We start from the raw sequence: 25,358 nt of genomic DNA on the forward strand, positions 1-25,358 counted from the left end.
TGCTGGTCCTTCTAGAACATCAGTGCAAACCATAAGATTTCATATGGAAATAGGAACAAGCTGTATTGGTAAAATTAAATTCCACTGTCATTGTGGGATTGAATGGTCGCATTGGTTTTTAAGCTGGATAAGCATCTTAAATAACAACATAAGATTTGCAAGAATTAAAAAAAAATTAAGTAGGGGGCTAGAGAGATGGCTCGGCCATTAAGAGCGCTGACCTTCCAGAGGTCCTGAGTTCAATGCCCAACCACTACATGGTGGCTCACAGCCATCTGTAATGGGATCTGATCCCTTCTTCTGGTGTGTCTGAAGATAACTATAGTGTACTCATATATATAAAATAAATAAATGATTCTTTAAAAAAAAGACTTAGCAAAAAAAATGTTTAAAAATTAAGTAAACTTTCTATTACTGTAACAAATACCCAAGGTAAAGAACTTCCAAAGATTTGGGGTGGGGGGGAAGGGGTGGGGTGGGGGTCTGTGCTCACAGAGCAGTGATCCACGGGAGGTAAGAAGGCAGGATCAAATTTTGAGACTCTGATTATTTTAGGCACACTTAAGCACAGCATAATTTGGTGAAAAATTTTCTGGTGCTACTTAGCTCTATACCATGTACACAAGAAAGCCTAAGGCATGGCTGCATCGAAACTCTTCATAAAGCACATGTGACATATCCCATAAACATGGGTTCTAGAGATTGACTGAAAAAGAAAAACAAAACCAAGCCCATGATTAGGGTCTGGGGGAGGATCCAGCAGTCTCAGCCACACAGATAGCACAAAGGCCAGGAGGCTATTAACCGTGTCTCCTCCCACTTTGGGGGGCGGAAACGAGGTCAAATATCTCTCCCTTTGAAGGGATAACCCTGTGTGTTTAACATTCCTTTACTACTTTATGAGCACAGGGTCCTTCGTGCTTCCTATACGAGGAGAAGTGCTTGTATCCTTCATTTTAGGAGTTATGCCAGGGTTTGCAAGGGGCTGTCCTTATCCCGCCTTACAACTTTATCCTCTATCATGAAGTCCTCTTTCTTTTTATAGAGGTTCTTTTCCCTCACGGCTTTAGAGTTTCAGTGAGGTAGTACAGATAGCTAATCACCTAATGACTGAAAGGCAGGAGTCAGGAAGAGGGAGGGGCTGAGGTTCCAATATTGCCATCCTGGTCCAATGATCACAGGACTTCCAAGAAGGTTCTACTTCAAAGTGTCTACTACCAGGCTGGGGTGCTGGGGAGGTGGGTTGGCAGATGATAAGGTGCTTGCTGCAGAAGCCTGAGGACTGGGCCAAACCATAAGAACCCACATAAAAGCTGGCAGCACTTGGATCCAAAAGATAGATGATCTCTGGGGCCAGCTAGCTAGCTACACTCACCAGATTGGTGAGTTCTGAGTTCAACAAATGACCCTGCCTTAATAAATAACAAGGACAGATGGAGAGTAATTGAGGAAGACACCTGGCATACATCAGAGACACCCAGCAGATATCAGAGTAGCCTAGTAGCTAGATGAGCAGGGATGGCTTACACATATAGGGCTCTGCGTGTCCTCAAGACTAAAATGCTAGCATGTTTTATTGCTTTCAGAAACACCACTGTCCTGTGACTATCTCCTCTGGGATCAATGTGTTTCCTTATGAGTACCCAGTCAGGCTCAGGTGCAAAAGCAGGCCAATGTCTCCTGCAGTGTAGCTTCCCTCAGCGTTGAAGCAGGCTGATCCAGACTTTGACCTTGCTGCCACTAAGAAGGAGATTACCTAGGGTAGAGCCTTCTGACCTTGATGGCTCTATTTGCTCTTTTCCAAGACTCTGCTTCCTGCTGAGAGGTCCTTGAGACTTCCGGATACACACCCTATAGATCGCCTACGGGCTGGCTTCAGGACCCAAGAATGGGCTGGCAGGGGATGGGCCTACCCTCTTTATAAGCCGGGACTCTCAGTAAACTTCATAGGCTTTGAACAGAAAAGTTTGTCTTGGATTCGTTCTTTTCTCGCTCTCTGGTCTCTTTCAGCCCCAGCCCGCCTTTCAGTGGAACTCGGGACTGCAGGCAGCTATACTGCAGCCTTTCCTCACTACCTTCCTGGGTGCAGTAGAGGAAGAGGGCCCACCTCCTCTAATTCAGTCATCCTCTCTGTCCTGGGGAGGGGGCCTTTCTGTTCATTCCATGATACTTGGTGCATAGAAATATATCCTTTTTTTCCCCCTAGAAAAGTATGATTTTGTATCTTAGCCTTTTGGTAGTCTGATAAAAAATCGTATGTAGCCTACCCTGTTGGCCTTCTCTGATTACTTACTGTCTGAAGAGGCTTGTCACTAAGTCTGATGACCTGTGTTTGATCCTCAGAAGACTCCTACAAGTTGTCAACACACACGCACATGCACACGCACAACTCATGTGTGTATATGTGTGAGTTTGTCATGGCATGCACGGGAAATCAGAGGACAAACTGTTGAAGTCAGTTTTCACCTTCTACTCTATTTATGGGTCCTAGGTGACAAACTGAAGTCGTCAGGTTAGGTGGCAAGCTCCTTCACCTGCTCTTGTACCTGCTAAGCCAGCTTGAGAACACCTCCTCCCCACTTTGAAAAACTTATTGCTGGAGATTTGTAAGAGTCTTCATGAGTACCACCTCTTCCCACCTAGTGTACACTCAACTGGAAGATGAGAAAAGACTGTCAACTAGAAGCCCCGTAGATCCCTATCACTACCTGGAAACATTCAAAATCCGTGGTTTAAAACAACTTACTCTGCGAGTTGGCAAGGCTTGACTCAGTGGTCCTTGCTTAGCATAGCTCACACGCTTGAAGTCAGATATGAACTGAGGCTGAGTCCACCTGGAGGCTTAGCTGGGTAGACACTAAAGATACCTACTCATGTCACTGGCAGTGCGTCTCACTGTGGTGTGGGGTCTCACCTGTGTTAGCAGCCAGAGCACCTCCCTGGCTTGAGGCTTGGAGTACAGATAGTTGGGTAACTTATTCTGAGAGAGAACACTCTCATAGCAAGTTATTCTAAGAAACAGAAATTGGTAGGCCCCAGCTAAGTATAGGATCAGCAGAGGACCACCCTTGCTACATTCCATGGGCCACACTGACATGCATAGGACTTGTGCAGATTCACAGTGATGGAGACTGAAGCTCTACCTCTGGTTAGAATATCGGTGGCTCTCAAGGCTGAAAGGCATTTTAGAATGGAAATGGGAGGTAGGATTATGGCCTGTCTTAAAAGATAGTCTTAGAACACAGAATCTCCCACAGAAGGAGATCTAAACAACTCTTTCTTATAAAAGTTGGTAGCTATTTCAACTGCCACTTATGACTATCCATCAGTTCAATTAAATTATGACATTACCCATAGAAATATAGCCCACCATACAGAAATACATATTTTACACACATTACATATATGTAATGTATGTGTATATATATTACATATATGCAATATATTTACACGTTATATATTTACTTATCATATATTTACATATGTATTTTACACATATGTATTTGTGTATATTTTACATATATTATATGTATGTGTGTATTTATATATATTACATGTATGTAATATGTAATGCATATATTACACACCTTTAACTGCTTGTCACTAATAGAAAAGTTAAGTAAAGGTACCTTGCTTTTCATCCCAGAAGGTCTCTTAAGCATTATCTAAAAAGCTTTTGTGTGTTTTCATTTTAATTTGAGACAAATGTTTCTATGGCCCAGGCTGGCCTCAAACTTAACATGTAGCCCAAGCTGATCTCTAACTCATGGTTCTGCCTTAGCCTTATGAGTATTGGGATTATAGTGTGTACCACCACACCTGGCAAGTTCATGGTTTTTGTTTGTTTGGTGTTTTTCTCTTGTTTCCTTTCTTTTTTTTTTTTTAATTTTGAGACAGTTTTGCTATATTGTCCTGGATAATCTGGAGTTTCAACATAGACAGACTAACCTCAAACCTTTAGGGATTCTCCTGCCTCTGACTTCCAAGTACTAGCAATATAGATGTGTATCATAATATCTGGTAAAATTCAAAATTTGTAACCTTTATGTTCATATGTGATGTGCATGTGTGCTCATGTTCAAGTGGGGTGTGCACACGCCATTAAGTATAGGTGGTGACCCATCCAGCAGGTCCAGTTATTCGAGGGTCTCGAGGGGACCTTCTCCTAAGAACCAAATTCGGGGGTCGGGAGAGATGAGAACTTTGTGTAAAGAACGACACGGAAACATTCTGAGTAACATCAAGGTTCCAATGTATTAGCTAGGCCCAAGGTTTAAATGCACAAGCAAAAGGGGAAGTGCCTTTTAGCAGGAAGGGTGGGGCAGTAGAATTGCACAAGCAAAAGGGGAAGTACTTCTCAGCAGGAGGGATGGGGCAGTGGAAAATTTTCTTTAGGCAGTTACACGGGAAGCAGGAACTTGGTGGTATCAGGGTGTGGTCAGGACATCTGCGATGACTTAGGGCTGGAACGTTCTGTGGTTGTTCTCGGAACGGTGTGCTGGTGGCCTGCTTTTGACCCCCTTTTCTTCTCAGGGGGAGAGGCCCAATTCAGAGATCAGGACAATAGTGTTGTCTTAATAGCTCCCAACAAGGTGGAGGTCAAATCTGCCTTTTAATCTTGTTTGAGACATTCTCTTGTTTACACACACCAGGTAGATGGCTGATGAGCTTCAAGTAATGTGTGTGTGTGTGTATGTGTGTGTGTGTGTGTGTGTGTGTGTGTGTGTACTGCACAGGCATGTGAGCATGTGTGTGTGCTCATGTGACAGTACTCATGTATGCAGAGGTCTATAAATATTAACTTTTATTCTTCTGAAGTAACTCTCATCTTCAAGGCTTCTTGTCTCTGTCTGATAAACTAAGCTTAGTGCTAGAAGCTTCTAGCCTCCATATACTGTAATCTAGGAATAGAATATTTTCAATTCCTGAAATTTACTGCTGAATATATTCACCCTTTCTTGTTCTGAACTCTGTTGGTTGGTTTAACTCGGATGTTCTGGTTCAAACTGCTCTCCAAGCTGATTGATTTAATCTAGCTCCTGTCAGTTTATCGCTGAATTGCTTTGCTTGGCCTTAAACTAGCTCAGACAATATGTTCTAATCTTCTGGCTCTTTCTCATTCTCTGAGACATTCTGTCTTCATCTGTGTCTAGCTTGTGCTCTTTTCAACCTGTCTCTGTGAAACTCTCTCTGTAAAAGTACGTCCTCCTCTCTCACTGGACTGCTCTCTTTTAAGTACCTTCCTTTTGCTCTCTCTCCTCATGAGAGTTGAGCATATCCTATTCTGTCAAATCTTTCTCTGATTCATCACATTGTCTGCCACTCAATTAGATTTCATTTTCAAACAAGAGTGCTTCCTTCTACAAACTAACTTTACCTTCAATGTTTTGGATTAAAGGTGTATAGTTAAGAGCATGTCTGTATTCAGCCAGAGGGATTTAAGGTATGTGCTAAGGGCTGAGCCACACCACAACTAGAAACAGGTTGTTGTTTTCAGTAAATAACACAATCTCGGGGTTCATGGTGGGATCAATTATCCTGTAACAGATGTGAGAATAGAGTTTGTCCTTTCTCTATCTCTTTCTACTTTATTGCCGTAAGGCAGAGTTTCTCACTGAGTCAGAAGCTAGCTGTTTTGAACAAACTGACTACAGGCATGTGTGACCATGCACAACTTTCTGGTGGTTTCTGGAGAACTGAACTCAAGTTCTCCTGCTTGCAGAGCTGGTGCTGCCTTCCACCCAGCCACCTCACATCCTGCCTGATTTTTACCAGATATGGGGTCACAACCTTTGCCCCAACAACCTAGATTTGGCCACTTAAGCTCTATAAGCCAATTTAAGAAGCCAATTAATAGTTAAGAGCAAGAATACAAAAGAGGTTTATTAAATGTGGCCACATTGGGAAAAGGGACAAGGAGATCCAGCAACCCCTCAAGTCCTTCATTAGGGATCCTGACATGAGGTTAAGATATCAATAAAGGGCAAGTCTGTAGTGACAATTTTGAAATTTTGGTTTCTTTAAAAACCACAGTAATATTATAAGAATATGTTTTCATTTTAATACTAGGTGTGGTATATGGGGCTGCTTCAGATTGTCCACAGCAGCTGACTATGATTTGCCTCAAGGTCTAGCAGGGTCATGATTTTGCCAGCTGCAGATAGTTTCCATGGTTGTTTGACATTTAGAATTCTGGGGACTTTTCAAAGGGTAGATAGATGCTAGTTCCTAGAGAGGAAATGAGGGTTGTAGTTGTAGGTTGGTTGCTGTTGATTGTGGTTTGTTAATTAGTCATACATGGAAAGAAGAAGAGGAGGAGGAAGAAGAAGAGGAAGAAGAGGAAGGAGGAGGAGGGAGAGGAGGAGGAGGAGAGAGAGGAGGAAGAGGAGGAGGAGAAGAGGAAGAGGAGGAGGAGGAAAAGAGGAAGAGGAGGAGGAGGAAGGAAGAAGAAGGAGGAGGAGGAGGAAGAAGGAGGAAGAAGAAGGAGGAGGAGGAAGAAGAAGGAGGAGGAGGGGAGAAAAGAGGAGGAGGAAGGAAGAAGGAGGAAGAGGAGGAAGAAGAAGGAGGAGGAAGGAGGAGGAGGAAGAGGAAGAAGAAGAAGAAGAAGAAGAAGAAGAAGAAGAAGAAGAAGAAGAAGAAGAGGAGGAGGAGGAGGAGGAGGAGGAGGAGGAGGAGGAGGAGGAGGAGGAGGAGGAGGAGGAGGAGGAGGAGGAGATTAGATATCTTGACAGTGGAGCTCAAATTTGCCTCCAGGAACTCAATGTCCCTAGTCAGCAGGAAGTAGTCTAATGATAACCTTGCACCCTTTCCCCTTTATCCTTTTGCTGCCAGGATCTGCTTTTGCCTTCAGGATATTCAGACATGGCTGTGCACTGGGCGGGGTGGGTTCACAGGAGTGAGTTCACAGGAGCTCCATTGACTTGATTGCTGGGGAGAAATGACCTTCTCCAAGAAGATTACAGTGGAACATCTCTCTTTATTGGGAGGGAGAACATAGTCTGGGCTATGTAAGCCTTGGGGAGTGGGTAGGAGGTTTTCATGGTGAGGGGTTTTACATTATTGGTTGGTACTGAGACACTAGGGTTGCTTCATTTGCAAGAAAAGGAATTCCAGGTTCTTGCTGGACATGACCTTATAGGGAGAGAGAAACTTAAACCTGTACTTTGGCCACCAGGCTACAAGACTACCTCAACCATGGTAGATGTGGAGTCCTAAGACTACAAGCATAGTGGTGCACAGGCTCAGAACAGGGAATGAACGACCCATACTCGTGCTGCGGTAGAGATGAGATTTTGGCAGTTTAGACATGTCTATTCACTCTAGCTCCAGGCCTGGTCTCCCAGTTGTATGGCTCACTTGTCCCACATCTCCCTCTTTTTGTTCTATAAAGGGGAGGCATCATCATAGTCATCAGCCTCTCTACTGGAAACTGTTTGATATTGAATAAGAACCTGATTGGCAGTGATTTTTGCAGTGCTACTTATCTGTCACTTTAGAAATTGGATGAGGCCGGGCGGTGATGGTGCACACCTTTAATCCCAGCACTCGGGAGGCAGAGGCAGGCAAATTTCTGAGTTTGAGGCCAGCCTGATCTACAAAGTTAGTTCCAGGACAGCCAGGGCGACACAGAGAAACCCTGTCTTGAAAAACCAAAAAAAAAAAAAAAAAAAAAAGGAAAAAGAAATTGGATGAGGGAGAATGCCAGGTGGAGTGTGGCTCCAATGGCTAGTGCAGGGCCAAGGAGAGGTAGAAGCCAATCTACCAGAGGGTTTGGGTATCACGGGCTAGGGGTGTGGGGCACATAGCATGCCCAGAGATCTCACCTGAGATCTTTGAGCATTTGTATTGAAAGGCCCACAACGTGAGGACTCTCCCATGTTCTGACTCAGGAGAGGCGATACTCTAAATCACTCACGAGAAATGGTCTTGCTGCAAACTGCAAGAGGACTTTTATTCAAGAGTGCTCTGGTGCCCACAGTCATACACCACACAGGGGTAGAGGACCGTGGCACTCAGAGTAGCTGGGTGAGGGGGTATTTAAAGGAAGAAACCACAACTCAAGGAGGTGGGAAGGGCATTGTTGGAAAATACCAAAAATATCAGTTAAGAATCACAAGGAATACCTGGTAACTGTGTGGGTTATTTTTCAAAAACAGTTTCTAAGAGCCCTTAACAATAGCAATTTGCATAGCGGGTTCCAGCAATGGTCAGGGTGGGTCAGGGTGACTTTCTTTGAATGAACACTCCTTGAACCCAGGAAGCGGGTGGGTGGAGGAATGTCGCTATCTGTTTTATGATTGGCATACCTTGGAGCATTGAGTCACAGAGGTCACATTCTCAAGCCTGGGCCTAAAGGCCTAGAATTTTGCTTTTATGTTATACTTTTTCAGTATGTCTTGTTCTCCCACACCAGATTGACATAGAAGCAGCATTCCTTCTCTAACACAATGCAAGTCCTTCCCTGTTCAGCAGTCCAGGGCCCTCTGGTTTCAGAGAACAAAGCCCCACTAGGGTGGTGATCTGTCACTGAAGGGACATAAGACTGTAGTGAAAGCCATGGCCTGGTCAAGCTTGTCCTGGAAGCTGCTGGCCAGATGGTGTGTTTGGATGAGGTCGGCTCCAGCAGCTTCCATGATACCCTGTGTTGTTGGGGCCAGCCTGTGGCTCTCATGTCTTGGTTCGAGCCTGGGAGGCAACCAGAGCTGAAAGAGAAGAGGGAACTTAGGCGGGTCTAGAAATAATGGAAACCAAGACAAGCTAGTCTGTTCAAGGCTCAAGGTTTAATGGAGATCATGCTCATAAAGAAGAGGGGGAGGAACATCTCCTGCCGGTTCATTCTTGGAGCCTGGAACCAGCTGCAGGTGATGACCTGCAGGATAGGGCAAAGTCTCCAGAATAGCTCTGGGGCCTCTCAGCAGGTAGCAGTATCTTGAAGAGGAACAGCTACAGTGGCTGAACAATAGAGTGATCTAGGGAGGAAGGCTCCACCCTAGGTAATCTCCTTAGTGGCAGCAAAGTCAAGGTCTGGCTCAGCCTGCTTCAGGCTGAGGGGGAGGTTACACTGTGTAACTGTGAGACCCAGTCTAACAAGCAGAAAGATGAAGATCTCTCTTTTCTTTCAGTGTCCCAGCTGTAAAGCAGGTTTTTTCAGGGTCATAGAAATGAACCTGGGAAACATTCATGATGGGGGTACAAAAACCTTGAAAAGGGGTGGGGGAGTTAATGCAGGAACCAGTAGGGTTGCTATGAAAGAGAAAAAGCTGAACTCTTCCTGAACTCTTCAACTCAAAGTCCTCTAGTCCTCTTACCCCTCCCATCCAGAGACTGTTCCCGGAACACTCCTGAACTTCTCACCCCAAGGCCGACCCCCTCCCAAATGAAAACTGTTCCAGGAACATTTTTAGATAAGGGTCTCCTGGAACAAACCCAGTCCAAACCCTCCCAACTTGAGACTGTGCCAGGAACATTTTTGAAATAAGGGTTTCCTGGAACAGCCTCAAGAACATTTTTGAGATAAGAACAACCTCAGAGTGTTTCAATAAATCAAATACATTGCCAAAATATAGGACATGACCCCTTGGTTACGAAAAGCCCCTTGGAAAGTCCCTGGGAATAACCATTGGCAGAACCTCTTAGTGACGCACATTTGTACTTTCCCCAACCTGCCTTTTTCCTATAAAAGCTTGTGAAAAATTTGGGCCGGTCGTCGATTCTCCTCTGCACCTTGCTTGGTGTATGAGTTTCGACCCCAGAGCTCTGGTTCATGTATTTGCTTGCTGTTGCTTTATAAAATCTTACTCTCTACATCTTAAGTTCGGTCTCAGTGTCTTCTTGGGTGCGCGGCTGTCCCGAGGCTTGAGTAAGTGACTCCCTTTGGGAGTTTTTGAGTCTTTCAGCTACATCAGAGAAGAAAGAAGGGGGTCATTTAGCACACGTTGGCTTTGTGACAGTGATGTTATGGTAACATGTAGTATTGGATCCTGAAGAGGGTCCTAGAGGCAGAAGGAGAAAGGTAGATTGAAGAGAGGAAATGACTCTCATGTGGGTAAGGAGTCATGGATCAAGATGTCAATAGGAATAGCTGCCAGTAGTGGCTGGGAGAGAGAAGTACGAAGGAAGCATTGGGAGGAGTTGGGGTGGGTGGTTAGGGGAAGGAGGTCAGCAGTATATCAGATTTATTGTAGCCAGGAGAGGGTGGCTTGGACCCTGTTGAACATTAGTGTGGGTAAAGACCAATTTGGAGGCAGTGACAAGCTGTTGAGAGACAGGGTATTTAGCATAGACATTGATGTAGAGCTTACCCACAACCCCTGTTCACCATCATTTATCCCAGGAATCACCGATGGAAAGCTGAAAATGAGTGTTGAGGTCGGCAAGCATGGGGCCATCATGACTGGTGGATTCCATCTCGCATCTCCAATATCTACAACCTCCAGTTGGGGAGGCATTCTGGAGGAAGTTAGCTGTGTTGTGAAGAACACAGAGGAAGGGGGTGGGGGGCAGTGGAGATGGAATCGGAGTGTAGAGAAATCTCAGTCCTGGCCCAGCATCTTTCAAGTGGGCAGTCCTGGGTTCCTATGATTTTGTTGCGTCTGTTGTAGGTCTCCCTAGCAAAGACACTCCAGAGGTGGAAGGGTTAGGAAGAGGCTGGACTGTAGCAGAGTTAGAATGAAGAGTAGCCAAGACAGCCATAAGAATAGAGAAAGGGAAGCCTGAGGAGGGCACATGGCCTGGGTGGCTGCCACTAGATCATGAATGTCCTTCCAGGAGGACCTTGTTCTGACTGTGGTGGTGCCCCCTCCACCTCCTCAGTTCCCAGTCCATCAGCAAGAGGCTGGCCATTGGAAAAGTAACTCAGGTGAGACTGTTTTAGCAAAGCTTCCTCTCAAGTGTCTGCTTCAGCAAAACATCCCCTCACATGTGCGGTTTAAGTAAAACACCACATGCCTTCTCACAAGACAGCTTCCAGAATAACATCATATGACACAACTGAGTCATATCCTCCTTTATGTTAAAAAATTAACAATCTACACATAATAGAAATAATTATAAAAACCTTAACATTAGAGCTTTACATCATTTTTAAATAAGCTACTTATGTACAATATATCAAACCAGAATCAAACCAAACAAATAACCTTAAATTTCTATCAAGATACAATAATCAAAACCTTAAATTCCTATCAAGATACAATAATTAAACAAAACAATCCTAAATTCCTATCAATGCACAATAATTAAACCAAACAACGCTAAGTTTCTGTCCCTTCCAAATTTTGTCCAAAGGATTGCACCACTGTAGTAGAATGGAGGGAGCTATTCCTGGCCTGTGCCAGTGGAGAAAATGGGCGAGTGTTTGGAGCTTTTGTAAATTTTAAACATATTTAGGGTAGTCAGAGTAACTGTATGTTAGGGCAGGGTAGGCATTTGCTTTTTGTTTTATATGTTGGACTTTTAGGGTTTGATGTGGTTTTTTTCTATTATCTCCTGGTTCTGGGCGTTGGGAGGAAACTGTTTGGTGGGCAGTTTTCCATGTGAGCAGGTTTTTAACTGGAATTGAAAGGAAATAAAACTTGAGACATGTGATTCATGTAATTTATGTCAAATAGTCCAAAGAGTTGTTTGTGAGCTTTGAAACCTGGGGCTGAGAACATAGCAGAACAGGCCAGGACATGCCCGGGCAGGCCTAGTGCCTCCCTATCTCCCGCCCTTCTGACACTCTGTTGATGTTTAAATGGACCAATCATGTGAAACTGCCAATTCCTCCCCCAGCCCCACCCCTTTTCTATAAAAACCCCTAGCTTCCAAGCCTCGTGGTCAAAACCACTGTCTCCTGCGTGAGATATGTTTTGACCCGGAGCTCCGCCATTATGGCTCCACCATGTGGTTGACACCTCTGTCTCCTACAGGAGATACCTGTCGGCCCAGAGCTCCGTCATTAAACTACCTCATGCTTTTACATCAAGATGGTCGTCTGTTCGTGATTCTTGGGTGCACACCGAATGGGAATTGAGTGGGGGTTTCCCCACTAGGTTCTTTCAGGATCTGGTAAAGACAGGACCATTGTCGGTTTTTAATCTGTTGGGGGAAGCCCATGATAGCAAAGGTGAAGAGTGTTGTGCTGAATTAGCCTTTCAGAGTCTTCTCTCCCATGTCCTATAGCATATATAAAATAGGAGTATGGTCAGTGGTCAAATGGAGCATGTTTTTATATCTTCTGAAGCTGAGCAACAGGGATGTGGGGGCAGTGGGCGTGAAACCCCTTTAAATCTGTGTGCGAATGGAATTGATCTGCTTGCTGGCTGGAAGCCATGAATGTTCCTGTAATGGTCCAATTTGTGTGGGCATTTCACTCATATATCGGACCCAGCAAGGGGCTGTGAGACCTAGCATGCAGCATGGAGAGGGGAGAGGCTCTTCGCTGTAAGAGGGTGGAGACCTGAACATGTAGAGGGGAGAGTGGATTTGCACTTATTTAACAATTGATAAACCAGGGGAGCAATATTAACAACATATATACACTGTCTGAAAAAAAAAGAGTAAAGGGCCTATTGTTCTCTTTTAGCGCTAAATAAATAGTATATAGTTCCTTATATTAGGGGAGTGATAGAGCAGTTCTTTGAGTCAGACAACAGGGGGCTCATCCCCAGGGGAGTAGTTTAATATTGCTGTGGCCCCCTCTTTTCTCCATTAGTAAATATTGGGGGGCCCTGGGGATGAGCTTCTTTGTAAAGAACTGGGGGAGTGCCGCAGCCACAACAGAGGAAGAACAGAAACCCATTTTTTGTTAGGGTAGTGGTTATCAATTTGTCCTGGGAATCCTATTAAGCTACTAGCAAAGTGTGGATAGCCACTGAATAACAGAGTAAGAAAAAAAGGGGTGACAAGAATATCAGGTTCTTTCCCTAAGGTTTGTAGGGCTCCATCTCTGCCTTTTTAAATCATAATAGTGAGGATATCCAACTCAGACTTACGAGAGTACTGCCCACAGATGTGTGGCGCCTTTCCCAGGGGCTGACATTGGGTTCCCACTAGCACAGGGGAGGAATTAAAGATAAGGAGCCGTACAGGCACTGTTGGGTTTTATCTAGCAAGTGCTATGTCTTTAGAGCCATATTGACAGAATTTAGAGCTTGGATCGCATCAGGGCAAAAGTATTCGTAGAAGGGAGGGCTTTTATTTCCTTTTAAAAGGTCAAAGAAGGGCTAGAGAATGCTTGTGGGAAGTGCGAGCCAGGACAAAGCCAGTTAAGGTTATCTAAAAAGCTCTGGAGGGAAGAGAAGAGAGAATTGTGTTTGAGGGGATGAAGTGGAACGACTTAAGAGGACATATCGAGGTCAGGGAAATTTCTGTGCCTAAGAATGTGATGAGTGGAATAAGCTGTATTTTGTGTGTATTTTAAATCTCCTGGAGGACAGGGAAGGTATCAATTGATCCTTAAGTAGGGAGAGGTAAGTAGAAGAATCTCCCCACACCAGACTGTCACCCATGTAATGGTAGACACTGAGACCTTTGTCTAAATAAGGTTTTGATGCTGTGACCACACCCTCCTGCAAGAGGGTGGGGCTGTTGGCCATTCCCTGAGAAAGAACTCTCCATTCATATTTTGAGGCCATCCTAGAGTCATTAATGGATGTTACTGAAAACACAAAGTGTTCATTGTCTCAAGGGTGGAGGGGGATAGGAAAAAAACAGTCTTTGATACCTAATACCAATGCAGGGACATTGGCAGAGATGGCTGGGACACAGGGCAGCCCCCTTTGAGGAGAACCCCAGACTCACATGGTTTAATTAATTGCCCTTAAATCTTGTAACAGTCTCCACCCCCTGAGTTTTTGTTTTTGTTTTTTGTTTTTGTTTTTTTTACATCGAGCACAGGGGTGCTCCTTTCGAGAGGGGTGGATGTATTGAAGTAGAAGCTGCTCGATTACTAGTTGCATGGGAGCTTCAAGCTTTCTCCCTTGATAGAGGTCACCGTTCAACCCAGATGACTTCATTTGAAAGCCAATCAAGGCAGGGAGTATTAAAATCAACAGCGGCCCTTAGAATTGGGGGGTGACGTGGAGGGAAGTTTTTAAGGTTTTTTAGGGTATCGCTTTCTTTATATGTATGATCATCTATCCTGATGCAATTCCTTTCTGATTGGGTGCCAATCACCACTTTTAGGGCTTCTAAAATACCTCTCCCTAGAAGATTGATGGTTCTATCGACGGTTAGAGAGCATTATCAGACTGGAAACTCCATCAGGGTCCTCCCATCTGTAGGCCTGTTTGGTGAAGAGTGCACAGGGACAGACCCCTAAGCCTAGAAGTTAGGGTCCAGGAGTTAACTACCAATGAGGGATCCCATCGTCCCAAAATCGGATCAATAAGGCATGTAAATGGCTTGTTATCTATTTTTATGGTTATTTCTGGGTAGCACCCTTCTGAGATGCTAGACACTGGAAAGTCCTCTATGGAAGCTGTTTTCCCTCTTATGATCCGGACTGAGGGTCATCCACTTTAAGTTTAAAGGCTCTAGTTGCTTACAATTTTTGTCATAATAGGAGAGACATCTTTTTAAACAGTGGAAACTTTTGCAATGAAAGACCCCCGAAGAGGGGAGACCCTCACTCAAGTCTCAGGATGATGCGACCCCCACCCCCCAAGAACTCACGAGAGACCATCCTTGCTACAATCACACAAGGTTTATTGACAGGAACCAGCGCTCTGGGACCGAGACTCGTATCCCACGCAGGGGTAGAGGAGTTCGACCCCGAGTAGCTGGGAGAAGGGGTATTTAAAGGAAAAAATCACAACCCAAGGGGGTAGGGAGGGCGTCATTGGAAAATACCAAAAACACCAGTGAAAAATCACAAGGGGAAACTCCCTGTTTCTCAAGATTGTTCTCAGGATTTTAATCTAACTTTTGTGGTCAGCCAGTTCCTGGAACAGAATCACTGAACCGGCTGGTGTAATCATCTGTCCTGTGGTTAGTCACGTTCCTGGAACAGAGTCACTGAACTGGCTAACCTACATTCTTGGCTCTACTCTGTTTGCTAGGTGGTCTGAATTTTTCCTGGTCTTTCAGTGACACCAGGGGCAGACAGTCTTAGAGGTGTTGGAGTCCTTTGTGGGGAGGGTCTTTTTTGACATTCACTTTTTTTTTCCATTGTCCTTTCTCTCCACATGTAAAGCATATCCCTTCTGTTTTCATTGCCGCCACCAAAACCTGAGCTACAGAAGTTACCTGGCACGGTGATGTTCCTGTGTCTTGAGGAACCACAACCCACCTATCACAGGGGTCAATTTTTGAGACCTTGGCAGGCAAGCCTGGACTCAGAAGTCATGTCTGCCCCAAGTGGAGATCTCTGGTCCCTTTGGAGACTCAGTTGTGTCATGTGATGTTTCGCTGAAGCAGACACACGTGAGAGGGTGTTTTGTTGAAGCAGACACAGGTGTTTTTAAGAATGAGGTCTCTGGCTGCAGGGTCCCGAATTTTTCTCTCTACGCTTGTTTTTGTTCTAAAATTAAAATCAGACAGGGCCTTCTTCTGGATTTTGGTGGAGAAAGAGCAGGGAGGAGGTGGGGTCTTTTGAGTCAGAGGGCAAGTGATTCTATCCCAGATCTGGATTGCACGAAGGCTCACCTGGTTGTAGTAGCCCGCTGGTTGTTGCTGCCTGTCACATTCTTTTTTTGTTTTTTTCTTCCAATTTTTTTATTAGGTATTTTCTTCATTTACATTTCAAATGCTATCCCGAAAGTCCCCTATACCGTCTCCCCACCCTGCTCTCCTACCCACCCACTCCCACTTCTTGGCCCCGGAATTCCCCTGTACTGGGGCATATAAAGTTTGTAAGACCAAGGGGCCTCTCTTCCCAGTGATGGCCAACTAGGCCATCTTCTGCTACATATGCAGCTAGAGACACAAGCTCTGGGGGTACTGATTAGTTCATATTGTTGTTCCACCTATAGAGTTGCAGACCCCTTTAGCTCCTTGGGTACTTTCTCTAGCTCCTCCATTTGGGGCCCTCTGTTCCATCCTACAGATGACTGTGAGCATCCACTTCTGTGTTTGCCAGGCACTGGCATAGCCTCACATGAGACAGCTATAACAGGGTCCTTTCAGCAAAACCTTGCTGGCGTATGCAATAATGTCTGCGTTTGGTGGCTGACTATGGTATGCCTGTTACATTCTTATGGAAAAAGCTCCCTGGCCAAAAATATTGTCAGATTCCCACGGATGTCATCCCAGTTCTGATTTCTCCTTATTTTATCTACTTATTTATTTTTGAGGTATTCATCTCTCAGAGGCAAAAAGCCTCCCATTGTAAAAAGATTGGAATGGATGGGCAGGGAGGAATGGCAAATATCTCACCCATCTTAGGGGTGTTTAGGATGAAGTTTTGACTCTAAAAGATCGATTTGATCCACGGTGCACAAATACCATCTTCCTTTATAGGTCGTCTGAGTTCTTTTAAGGCTTGATATGGGTACTAGTTAAGTGTGTTTTATTTCATGTGGGGTTCATATGAACTGGGAATGCCTGGAGTTCCAGGTCCATACCAGAGTCATGAGTAGAGTGGGAGAGGGAGTTAGCCAGGGGCTTAGTTGGCATTTTTCCCACTTTTGCAACAGAATCATGGAGATTGCAAAGCTGTTACATGGTAGAGGGCTAGGGGTAAGAAGTCGAGGGAGTTACGTAGCATTTCTTCCCTCCCTCTCTCTTCTCTCCCGTCCCCTCCCCTCTCCTCCTCTCCCCTCCCCTTTCCTCCTTTCTCTCTCTCCTCCTCCTCCTCCCCCCTCTTTATCTGAGGGGGTTATTTCCACCCTCTCCCTTTCTCCCCCCCTGCATCTCTTTGTGGGTTTTTGGAGTCACTTTGTTGGCTTTGTTGGAAGGAGAAGCAGGAAGTGTTCTCTCTCCTCTTTGAGGGAGGAAGGTGTAGTAGGAAGAGCTTCAAGTTGGCATGGCTATCTGAATGCCTTTGAAATGGCATCCTGTGGGCTCTAGGCTCAGTGGGCAGGGGGAGAAAAGGTGGGTGGGGCTGAGGGCTTGTATAGGGCTCCCTCCAAGTGGTAGAAAGCAGGTAGGAGTAGGTATATAGTTTTGTTCTAGTTTAGGGGCAGGGAGATATGGAATAAGGCACTATTTAGGGCGCTGATTCTCAGACTTAGCGAGCAGAGCATTCTCAGTGGGCCCTGTTCTAAGTGCACTGTGGTCCTATGTGAAAGACCCCCGAAGGGAGACCCTCACTCAAGTCTCGGGATAATAGCAGAACCCCAAGAACTCACGAGAGACCAAGCTTGATGCAAACCACACGAGGCTTTATTCGGGGAAAGCCAGAGCTCTGGGGACGACTCATATCCCACACAGGGGTAGAGGAGTTGACCCTGAGGGGAAAGGGGTCCCAGTTTTTATAGGCCCTCAGAGGGTTAAGGAGAAGGAGGGAGTAGGGGATTTCCCGATCTAAACAAGATGTATTCTAAAATGGTTTCTCAAGAAATGGGTGTGGGAGGGGTACAAGGAAGAGTCTGGTACAGGTGCAGCAACTCTGGCTTGGCCCAGCTGTGGTTGCTGGGGAGATTTTCCGACTCTTCCCCAGCAGCCAATATCACAAACACCTGGCAGTGGGCTGCAGCAGTGGGCACACACCTGGGTTCAAGGAACGGTCAGAACTTTGGCAGACACACGGGTTCAAGGAGCGGCCAGAGCATTGTGCACCTCGATTTTTCTAAATCAGTGAAGCTAGTTCTGCTAACAATGAAATCTATTTTGCCAATTTCAGGGTTTCTGTGACCTCTTACATTCTGTCAGGATCATTCATATGCATTGTTGGATAAAACATATTATAGGCAGAAAATCAGGGGAGGGAGGGAGGCTTTCCTTCAGCTGAGGTGAGAGAAGCGACTCGGAACAGTGGAGTCAGGACTCTAAATATTACCCACGGCCATGCATGGTGCTATCTGAAGGACCTCTTCCAAAAACAAGAAGGCTTGTTACCCACGGCCATGCATGGTGCTATCTGAAGGACCTCTTCCAAAAACAAGGAGGCTTGTATTTTGGTGAGTCTTATTTCATGAGATTTTAAGAGCACATATTTCCCTAATCTAAGGATTAAAACAAACAAGCAAAAAACCAAACAAACAAATAAACAAAAAAAGGAGCTGTTGCCCATAATAGAAAAGAAAAGAAAATGCTTGGTCCAATGAGAACTTTTCTGTGGCCTGGCCTTGATGGCTATCATGATAGAATGGATGCAGATGGAATTCTTTAGAGGATGGAAAATGCCATCCTCTTGGCAGGTTTTAAGAATTCCAGTAACCACCCTAAGTAGCATTCACTAATCATTGCATAACTATTTTTAAATTTTTGTTTCAAGGAGAAAAAAAAAGGTAGGTTTTTGCCACCACCACTCCCAATCCCTCCAACCACCCCACCCCTCCCATGGGCTGTCAGGTTCCAGACAGAGGTTTAGAGACCTTATGCCAACACTGTCGAGTGCTCTCGCTAGGTATCTGTTGTCCTGTCAACATATCTGGATTCACGTGCAAGCCTTTATTATCCTGAGAATAAAGCAAGAAGAGTTAGTTGTCAGCCCTCAGAGTGTGGAGGCTTAGGCCCCTTGGGCCAATGCCAAAGGCCTAGGGGCATTCACCCTTCCCCAATTAAAGTAGAGGTCCTGTCAAATCCACGAGGGTGTCAGCTCCCACCCAGCTTGTTTCTGCCTTCGGAGTGTGAAGCTTGTCTGTCAGGACAAGTCCCAGGCTTGAGTGCTGGGGAGAAGTAGCCTTCTCCAAGAAGCAGTTCTGTGAAACAGCTCTTTATTCAGGATAAGACAGGCTAAATAAACCTTGGCGAGGGGGGTAGGGAGTTTTCATGGTGAGCGAACATTATTGGTTCCTACCAAGATGCTGGGAGCGCTTCATTTGCATGAAGAGAAATTCCAGGTGCTTGCCAGGCAGACCAGTCCTTATAGGGAGTGGAAGTTAAACCTGTAATTTTTTGCCACCAGGCTATGTGACTACCTCAATGGTAGTAGAGGTGGGGGTTGCTGGTCGCAAGGCTCACTTGCTTCACACACTTTATTCTCTCCTATCGACTGCAAGGGGGTTAAAAGGGTGAAAGGAAAGGAGTGGAGAAAGGCGGAAGGACAGAGTAGCAAAGCAGCAAAATCTCTCCCTTTCCTCCAGGAGACATATTTCTCACCCGCTACCCCCAGAGTGTCAGCCGGGAGGCTATTCCTCAGCTGTTAGATTTTGGCTGTAGGGCAGAGTACAGAGACAAAGGCAGGAAGGAGACCAGAGTCTGACCTCAACAAATGACTGGGTTATTAGCATGCACAGCGAGGGACAGCCTCTCTGCTAAGGGAGTGGAGGGTCTACCCAGGAGTGGGGGAGGGGCTTTGGGTTCCTAGGGGCAGGTGATGTGATTCCCTTAGGAAGCTGGAAGAACCTTGAGAGGTATATGTAGGCTACAAGGATCTCTTTTCCCTGCAACTGTTTGCTCAAGCAAGACGGACTATTTTGGGAAACAGGATGTCTCAGCCAAGGCCAGCTGTGACCTCATAGAAATCTGGTTTTTCCTGTTTTTTTTTTTTTTTTTTTTTTTTTTTTTCCACCAAGGCATTCTGTCATGAGCAGACTCTAATTCCTTGGGTCTGTCTGCTGCTCCAATTGTCTGGTAACTGGATACCACAGGAATACTGGGATTACAGATGCATACATGCTTCTGTGCCCAACTCCTTGTGGGTTCTGGTGATAAGAACTCAGGTCCCCCCCCCCACCCCACCCCATGTTAGCGTGGCAAGCATTTACCCATTCAGCCATTTTCCTAGCCCTAAAATCAAGATTAAGAAAAACAAAACAAAAGCAAAAAAAAAAAAAAAAAAAATCCAAGCCAGAAGTGGTAGCACACACCTATAATCTGCAATCGGTGGTGGAGATGAGGGACCCTCAGGGCTTTTCCAGTCCCCGCCCTCCTTGCAGCTTCCCCCTCCCACCTGGGATCAAGGCTAGGCCAAGTTCCCTTCTCCACCTGTAGGAACATAACATTCTTGAGTAAGAAATTCTCAGACTGTACTGACTGATAGTCACCTGACCCTCTGGAAAAGTCCCAGGTAGAGTTCAAATGTGTGTCATGCTGGCTAGCCAATAGATTTAAAGATCAATATGCTTAGCCAATAAGTTTGAACTGTAACCTTGCTGATGTAACCTGTGCCCCTAAAGAGTATAAAAACTTCTTGTAATAGCCATGCAAGGTCGCCTTCTAGTCACTTGCCGTGAGGGACTAATTGGAGTTCGACCCTTGCTTTTGCATCGATCTGCATCTCGATATCTCACTCAGGAGCATCCTGAAGTAAGTACCACTGACGGAGGGTTAGGGTTTTACAAAGGCAAGAGGATTAGGAAATCAGGGCCAACCTCAACTACATAGTGGATTCAATGCCTACCTGGGCTGCCTGGGAACTGGTAACTACCAATGTGTCTTGAAACTACCTACCTAGGAACCCACCTCTTTAGCATAAACGGACTTGATTTAGTGAATAAAAGAAGACATTCTTATTCCCTCAGGGGTTTTAGAGTACTGTAACCTTGTTCTCCTACTGGAGGCAAAAGCTAAATGGAATTCTCATTAATCTACCAGCTAATATTAAAAAACTCTGCTTGTGCAAGCAAGGGATGCTAGTGCAGACCTGCAATCCCAGCATTGGAGAGATGTAAGCGAAGATTAGGAGTTCAATGTATCCTTGGCTATATAGTGCATTCAAGACCAGTATAGGATACATAATAAACTGTCTCAATAAAAGGAAATAGCTGGGCAGTGGTGGCACATGCCTTTAATCCCAGCATTTGGGAGGCAGGGGCAGGTGGATTTCTGAGTTCCAGGCCAGCCTGGTCTACAGAGTGAGTTCTAGGACAGCCAGGGCTACACAGAGAAACCCTGTCTTGAAAAATAAATAAATATATAAATAGAAATAAAGGTACCCAAAATAAATGGTATAGTAGGTATAGGTGCTTGCCCCCAAGCCTGATGTTAATATTTGTTATGGCGGTTTTAATAGAAAAGGCCTCCATAGTCTCAAATATTTGAATGTTTGGTCAATTAGGGACTGGTACTACTTGAGAGAGATTTGGGGGTATGGCCTTGTGGGTGTTAGTGTGGCCTTGTTGGAGGACACGTGTCACTAGGGGGTAGGCTTTGGAGTTTCAGAAGCCGAAGCCAGGCCCAGTGGATTGATTGCACAGTGTCTTCCCGCTGCCATTGGATCCAGATGTAGAACTCTCAGTTGCCATGTCTGCCTGTGTGCAGCCATGCTCCGACATGCCATGAGTAAGATAGACTACACCTCTGAAGCTGCAAGCCAGCCCCAATTCAGTTCTTTCCATTACAAGAGTAGCTTGGTCATAGTGTCTCTTCACGGCGATAGGACTGACTAAGACACTTGCATTGATACCTAGGATCAGTGCTGTAACGAGAGCAGTGAGTTTTGCTCGATGAAAGGTAGGTTTGGGAAGGAGGCGGCTGGCCTCCATGATCTGAGCAAGTAGGGGGTGATTTGGATGTTCCTGGATGGTGGTGAGGCAGTTTTTGTTTGTTTGTTTGTTTTTGTTTTTTTAAAAGGCGCTGCCATCAATAAAGCATCAATAAAACCTCGGAGTCAGGGACACTAGTAAGGCAGTAGAATACCATAAGAGCATCGTCCATAACTTGAGAACAGGAGTGAAGGAGGTCTGTGGGAGAGGTGTCCATTGGCAGTAAGGTATCCCCATTTAGGTGAGGGCATGGATACGGGGATAAGGAAGGCTGACGGAGGGCTGAGTGCAGGGACCGGAGATACGAAGAGTAGTCTGAAGACGGAGACATGAAGGATAGACTGGGTGTGATGGGTACATGTATTGTGTAATTGGTGGCATGAAGCTACAGGTACAGTTTGATGGGAAGTAAGTTTTAGAGTTTCTGGGATAAGAAAGGAGGTAGTGGTTAGGGACATTAGGAAGAGGGAACATCTTGGATGAGAACCACTGTCGGGGGTAGCAATGAAAGGGGTGAGAGGGTTAGATGGGACCACTGTGGAGGCGCCAGTCCAGAAAGGGCTGCGAGGTTCCCTTACTCTATACCTAACTCCTGTGGTTCTATGGGTTGTATCTTGCTTGGATCTATGCCCAAGAGTGGTAGGGCTGGGTCTTGGGGTAGACTGATTCCCAGTTTCCTGGGGGAAATGCCACACTGATTTCCCATAAGTGACTGTGCAAGTTTACAGTTCCAACAGCGATGGGTGAGTGTTCCCCCTTACTCCACATCCTTACCAGGATAAGATGTCACTTGTTTTATTGATCTTAGGCATTAGCCATTGTGATGGTTATAAGATGGAATCACAAAGGAGTTTTGTGTCAGGGTCCAGCCTTGACACAGGATTTGGGTTCTCAACTGGAAGCAGGGATGTCTGGGAGGCACATAATAAACAAACACAGCCAACTTTTCAGGATAAGCTGATAGGCAGTTTTTCAGGGCTTAATGTTTCTTCTCTCTCTCTCTCTCTCTCTCTCTCTCTCTCTCTCTCTCTCTCTCTCTCTCTCCTTGAAGCTGTGTACACACTTTCATTCCCTCCTTGGGCTGGAGGTTGTGTTCTCTTGTTCACTCCCACACACCGTGCCTCTTCCTCCTCCTCCTTCTTTTCTTCTTCTTCTCTTCCTCCTCCTTCTTTCTTCTTCTTCTTCTTCTTCTTCTTCTTCTTCTTCTTCTTCTTCTTCTTCTTCTTCTTCTTCTTCTTCTTCTTCTTCTTCCACACACACACTCCACACACTCTCTTCTCTCTCTCTTTTTCTCTCCACAAACACACTTCACATTCTCTCTTCTTTCAGTCCACACTCTCTCTCCCCTTTAACTTGCCCCAGTCTTTTATTGTTACTCCTAAAGCAGGTAGAAGGAAAAAAAAAGATACTTTGTATAATCATTGCCAAATCAAATTCAAAATAATAACCACATCCCACAAAGAATCAAGAATTGCAACTGTTCCTCAAAGTTTCAAGCTTCCCCTAGTCCCAGGCCTGTGACCAAAATAATAATTGCAAACTTATCATTATTTAAACTCTAACTTTTGACTTATTATACTTCAGAGCTCAGAGCCCCAAGGTCACCTACATGCATTTTCCTGTGAAGCTCTAATGATAAATGACATGGGCAGAGCTGCCAGGCAGTGTCCAGAAAGAATCAAGTTAACCCTTAACTCAGTAGGTCCACTAGCTTTCTGCTTCTGTATATTGCACACAATGATTCTCTAAGAGTCCCAGTGTTTTGATATACAATTAGTAAAATTATATATTTGCCAATATATAATTTTATGAATTCCATACTTTCTTATCCATATATATCCAAAGGAGACCAGGAACTAGTCTCAAATGTTGTGTAAAACTCATTTTATAACTTCAATAGTTTTTTTCCTTTCTGAATTAAAGCACCCCGTGTTTGTGTTCCCTTATTTCATGATTGTGTCTCTCATACTGAAGGTGGAAAATTACTGGCCACCTGAACTCTTCACCCCAGAGTCCACCTGAACTCTTCACCCCAGAGTCTACCTGAACTCTTCACCCCTCCCAACTGAGGACTGTGCCAGGAACATTTTTGAGATAAGGGTTTCCTGGAACAAACCTCAGAATGTTCCAATAGATTGGGTACATTGCCAAATATAGGACACGACCCCGTGGTTACGTAAAACTCCCTTGGCAAAAACCCTCAGTTACACAAACTTGTACTTTCCCTGCCCCGCTTCCCCCCTTGGTATTTTCCTATATAAGCCTGTAAAAATTTTGAGCCGTCGTCGATCCTCCTCTACACCATGCTTGGTGTATGAGTTTCGACCCCAGAGCTCTGGTCCATGTGCTTTCTCGTTGTGGCTTTATTAAATCTTCCTTCCTATATTCTGAGTTTGGTCTCAGTGTCTTCTTGGGTTCGCGGCTGTCCCGAGGCTTGAGTGAGGGTCTCCCTCCGGGGGTCTTTCAATACTAATTCTTTTTCATTATTACAGTAAATTCCTTCACTTTTTGGTAATGGACCCTGTATGACTCTAGCAGAATGTGGCTCTGTTTCATTTCCTAATATTTCTAGATATCTTTCCTTTAAACTTTCTTTGCAAGCCAAACGTTAACCTGGAACTATGATTGTGCATTGATTACATTGTTTCCAAGATGAGAGCACAGAACATGCACCTGGGCCATTAGGACTGTGCGGTGCTGTGCCCAGATGCCTCAGTTTTTAATTGTTTAAGAATCATCACATCAAAGAACCTCTGGTTTCACAGAATTCACCAGAGCAGGAGGAGAAGGGAGTAGGAAAGTCAGATAGAACAGAATAATTATGCACACCAAGGCCCACTGAAAACAGTCACACACAAATGAAATCGGTATAGCCATTGTTCAGAGCTAAGTTTAGGAGAAATGAGAACAATCTTTCTTTTACAAAAAGCTGCATCAGGATTCTGAGGTGTCTCTATCCTGGCCTACTGCACACACAGTCCCTTATTTCTGATGGCTGGTCCCCTGGAGGGATGTGTCTATTGTTTCTCAGGGTCCCAGATGCCATCCTTTTTTACAGTCCGTGTCATGGTAGTGTCCCCAGCAGTTTTGGTTACTATTTTCCTGATGGTAAGAGATATTAAACATCTCTTCCTGTGTTTCTCAGCCAATTGAGTTTCATCTTTTGAGAATTCTGTTTAGATTTGTACTCCACTTTTTAAAATTTAAATTGGGTTGTTTTCTTGCTATCTAGTTTTTTTTTTTAAAGTTCTTTATATATTTTGGATATTAACCCTCTTTGGATATTGACTGTGTAGTGAATAAAAATCTTTTCCCATTCTGCAGAATGCCAGTATATCTAGATGAGAGTGTCATTTGCCATTATAGAAGCTTTTTTCTTGGAAGGCCTCTACCAACCCAACCTTCCACCAGCAGTCACTTCTGACAGGACTAGGATCCTGAAGGCCTCACCTGTTTGAGAGGATGGGAAACCACAGCTGGCGTCCAGTACAGTTACACTGCTCTTTATTCCAATGTATATTTCTGGCTTGTTTATAAATAACAGTCAAGTGTCCATAGGTTGTGTAGACTTATTCCATTAATCAATGTAAACACTACATTTGTTTTTGTTCTAGTACTCTAGCTCTGTGGTACAATTTGAGACTGGGGATAGTATACCTCTAGGAGTTTCTTATTATACAGTATTGTTTTATCTTTCCTGGGTTTTTGTGTTTCCAGATAAAGGTAAAATTGTCCTTTCAAGATCTGTGAAGGGTCTTGGTGGAATTTTGACGGGGACTGCATTGAATCTGTAGATTGATTTTGATAGCATGGTCACTTTTACTATATCAATCCTACAGATCTATG

The 25,358-nt window shown here is 44.8% G+C and overlaps 1 protein-coding gene across 4 annotated transcripts in view; it reads left to right on the forward strand.

Moving 5' to 3' along the window:
- The window catches only part of Cfap53 (cilia and flagella associated protein 53), a 73,348-nt gene that overhangs the window by 41,084 nt on the left and 6,906 nt on the right, over positions 1-25,358 (forward strand). The window lies entirely within an intron of this gene.

The sequence above is a fragment of the Mus caroli genome, unplaced genomic scaffold, assembly GCF_978045245.1.
Source record: "Mus caroli unplaced genomic scaffold, Mus_caroli_1 scaffold_19, whole genome shotgun sequence".
Classification (NCBI taxonomy): Eukaryota; Metazoa; Chordata; class Mammalia; order Rodentia; family Muridae; genus Mus; species Mus caroli.